General features: G+C 43.7%; 1 non-coding gene across 1 annotated transcript; it reads right to left on the reverse strand.

Annotated features, from left to right (window-relative positions):
- Positions 1–2,721: 2,721 nt before the first annotated feature.
- Positions 2,722–2,828, reverse strand: LOC118643114. Its single transcript, XR_004961959.1, has one exon. It is a non-coding gene; the product is annotated as a U6 spliceosomal RNA (small nuclear RNA).
- Between the last annotated feature and the right edge of the window lie 1,473 nt (positions 2,829–4,301).

The following is a 4,301-nucleotide window of genomic DNA, read 5'->3' on the forward strand; positions in this document are numbered from 1 at the left end:
CCATAATAGCATCCTAATCAGATATACACCCAGCAACAGAGGTTGGGAAGCAGACCTCCATACCCAGGCAACTTGTAGAAGCACAGACCAGCAGCTGAGACCCATCCCCAAAACTACAGCAAAAGCTGAGCAACAGTTGAGCCCCACGGGGCAGCAGTAGTCCCCAGCTGCCAGCAGCAAGACCTGGGGCTCCACAGAGGCCTATGCAGTCCAGTCGCCCACAAGAGCATGGGGAAGCCAGAACTCCAGAGAGACTGGTGTGATCCAGCTGCCAACCCACAGGACCTGCAGGGTGTGGGGGCACCAAAGAGTCCTGTGTGACTCAACAGGGACTGTGCTCCGGGTACGTGGGACCTGCAAGGAGCTAAAGCATCAGAGAGGCCTGTGCAAACCAGCAGGAACCGTGGTATCCAATTACCCGTGGGACCTGTGGAGTGCAGAAGCACCAGAGAGGCCTGTGAGACCCAATAGCCCATAACATAGGCATAGAACCAGGTACTCAAAGGCACTGTACTACCCAGTTATCCGTGGGACCTGCTGGGTGTAGGGGCTCCAGAGAGGCCTGTGGGATCCAGTTGTGCACAACGTAGGCTTAGAGGATGTGAAAATGGAGACAGAGTGAATAGAAGCTACACAGACGATTTCCCAGGACCAGACGGGAATTACAACTAAAATAAAGACAAATCCTCAGGAAAAAAAGCAACAGAAAAGCAGCAGGACAGGAACATATAACCAGGGACACTGGTAGGATCTGTGGAGGCATGAAAGGGTGGCTGGCTGGGAGCCCATGGACAGCAGCAGTCCTAGCTTTCAGCAGTGCCCTTGGAGGATAAAGACCAAGCCCTCTCCAAAGTACAGAGAGCCAGGACAGAGCACTAAAATAGCCATAGCCAGTCACCTGGGGGCTATGGAAGAGGGAGGGCAACTGGACTGGAACTCTATGGGGACACCTGGGATTTTGAGGGCACTCAGAGTTTTTTCTGAGTTGCGGCCACAAAAGTTGGTGGCCAGTGTGCTCTATCTCAGAACTGTGGTAAAAAGCAGCAGCCCCCCTCCCCCCTTTGGATATTCAGCCTTTCCCAAGGTGAGGCAAATAAATGCAGATTGAGACTCATTAAGAGCCAGCATCTATCCCACCCTCTGGAAATATTCTTTTTTTTTCCCCCTCTGGGTAAGACAACTTTTATTTATTTTTTATTTTTAAATTTTTTAAAAAATTATTTATTTATTTTTTTGTTACAGATATTTTACCTTTTTTACCCCATTGGCACCCCCCTCCCCACCCCACACCCACCCCGTCCCCGGCTTAGTTGTCCATGTCCATTAGTCATGCATACATGCATATAAGTTCTGTGGTTTATCTCTTCCCACACCCCCCCACCTCCTCTTCTGAGGGATGTCAGTCTGTGCCCTACTTCCATGTTTCTGGGTCTACTGTATTCCTCAGACTTCTATGTTCATTATATTCCGTATATAACTGAGATCATGTGGTATTTGTCTTTTTCTCCTTGGCTTATTTCACTTAGGATAATACTTTCCAGGTCTCTCCATGTTGTCTCAAAGGTTAAGAGATCTTTCTTTCTTACTGCTGCATAGTACTCCATTGTGTATATGTACCACAGCTTTTTTATCCATTCATCTTCTGATGGACACTTGGGCTGTTTCCAGATCTTAGCTATTGTCAATAGTGCTGCTACAAACATGGGAGTACATATATTCTTCCTGATTGGTGTTTCAGGCTTCTTAGGGTATATTCCTAGAAGTGGGATCACTGGGTCAAATGGAAGTTCAATTTTTAATTTTTTGAGGTAGCACCATATTGTTTTCCATAGTGGCTGCACCAGTCTGCATTCCCACCAGCAGTGCACAAGAGTCCCCTTTTCTCCACACCCTCGCCAACACTCATTGTTTGATGATTTGTTGATGGCAACCATTCTGACAGGTGTGAGGTGATACCTCATTGTTGTTTTAATTTGCATCTTTCTGATGATTAGTGATGTTGAGTATTTCTTCATATTCCTCTTGGCCATTTGTATGTCCAGTTTGGAGAGGTGTCTATTCAGCTCCTCTGCCCATTTTTTAATTGGGTTCTTTGTCTTCCTTTTGTGGAGTTGTATGAGCACTCTATATATATTGGAAATTAACCCCTTATCTGATACATCATTGGCAATGATGTTCTCCTATACAGTGGCTTGCCTTTCCATTTTGATGACTGTTTCTTTTGCTGTGCAGAAGATTTTTAGTTTGATGTAGTCCCATGTGTCATTTTCTCCTTTGTTTCTGTTGCCTTAGGTGATGTATCAGTGAAAATTCTGCTCCGTATGATGTGCAAAATTTTGTCGTCTACATTTTCTTCTAGAATTTTTATGGATTCACGGGTCACATTTAAGTCTTCTATCTATTTTGAGTTTATTTTTGTGTATGGTGTAAGTTGATGGTCTAGTTTCATTTTTTTGCATGTAGCTGTCCAATTTTCCCAATATCATTTATTAAAGAAGCTGTCTTTACTCCACTGTGTGCTCTTGCCACCTTTGTCAAATATTAATCGAGCGTATTGCTTTGGGTCCATTTCTGGGTTTTCAATTCTGTTACACTGGTCTATATGCCTGTTCTTGTGCCAGTACCAGTCTGTTTTGGTTACAGTCGCTTTGTAGTATAACCTGATATCTGGTATTGTGATCCCACCTACTTTGTTCTTCTTTTTCAAGATTTCTGTGGCTAAAAAATATGGAATGCTTCACGAATTTGCGTGTCATCCTTGCGCAGGGGCCATGCTAATCTTCTCTGTATCATTCCAATTTTAGTATATGTGCTGCTGAAGTGAGCACTGGAAATATTCTTATGCAGAATACCAGGGCTACATTCCAAGGCACTGAGTAACTGAGACTACTAGCCTCTAGGAAAAAGCTAGAGGATAACTGAATCTTTCCTGGGCTTGCAAATCTACCCAGGAAAGTAAGACCTGATAGTGGTGTTTATCTTCGGCCCACCCGGGCCCATCCAAAGTCAGGAGAGGGAGCCACAAACAGCAGAACACCAACACTCACAGGGGGATTTGGCAGTCTCCAAATCTCACCAAGATAGCCAAAATGGTGAAACAAAGAAACAAATCCCAAATAAAAGAACAAGATAACTCTATTGAAGATGAGATAAATGAACTGCAGCTAAGCAAATTATCAGAGATAGATTTCAGAGCTATTGTTGTAGCTCACTGTCCTTAAAATCCAATAAAAAAACACAAGAACTTATCTTTGAGCTACCCTAATTAACAACCTCAGAGACAGCAAGATGAACAACAGAGAATGTTATAGACGGCTTTAGCCCCATAAAAATTAACCAGAGTTTGACCTTCACTGGGAATTTGAAAAGCAACATCCTTCAGGAAAAGGGAGGACAGAAATGGCCCCAAGGCCAGAGTGTCCTGCATGCTCTGTAAAGAAACTGATAGGGAGAAACTGAAGCTCCCTTTACCCCCCAAAACTGTAACTGTTAAACATATGCATATTACACCTGGCTAACTGCTGATATCTGACTTGAATTTGTTAGTTTTTAAAACTTAAATAATAAAATGAATAGCAGAATAGATGTATGCTGACCCAGTTCACCCAGTTCCCTTTCGCCTCAGCTCCCTCCCACCTCTGTTCCCTCCTGCTTATCGCTAACTGCCTCTGCTTCTGTACATCCTGCTTGCTTGCAATTTGCACCAGAAGCCCCCTATAAAACTCAGCCATTTTAGCTTCTCTGGGCTGCTGCTCTCAGCTGCGTCTGTGGACGGCAGACCCTGCGTGCAGGCTTTAGCTTAATAAAGCATCCCCAAAAACTGAAAAATTGAGTCTGAGTGTGGTCAATCTCCTGGTTTACAACACTATGATCTTGAAAAAGCTCAACAGCATGAGTAAGGACATCAGCATTATGAGTAAAAATATAGAAACATTGAAAACCAACTAAGTGGAAATGAAGAATGACATAGCAGAAATAAAGAACATATTGGAAGTTCTAACCAGCAGAGTAGAGGAAGCTGAGTACCGAATCAATGAATTAGAAGACAGGGTAGGAAAAAGTCACCCAGTAAGAAAACCAAAAGGAAAAAACAATTAAAAAACAGGAAGATAGCTTAAGAGAACTGTGGGTGAAGATGATCTGAGGATCATGGAAGTGAGACCCACGTACTAAAGACAACTAAGGGCAGCTGCAAACAGCTGAACCTTATTGTGTTCCCATGATCATACATGGAGCTTTGCAAATGAGCTCTGGCACTCCTATGCTGCAAACAGGAGCCTGAAGGAGCAGTTGCATGCACT

The sequence above is a fragment of the Molossus molossus genome, unplaced genomic scaffold, assembly GCF_014108415.1.
Source record: "Molossus molossus isolate mMolMol1 unplaced genomic scaffold, mMolMol1.p scaffold_m16_p_30, whole genome shotgun sequence".
In the NCBI taxonomy this organism is placed as follows: Eukaryota; Metazoa; Chordata; class Mammalia; order Chiroptera; family Molossidae; genus Molossus; species Molossus molossus.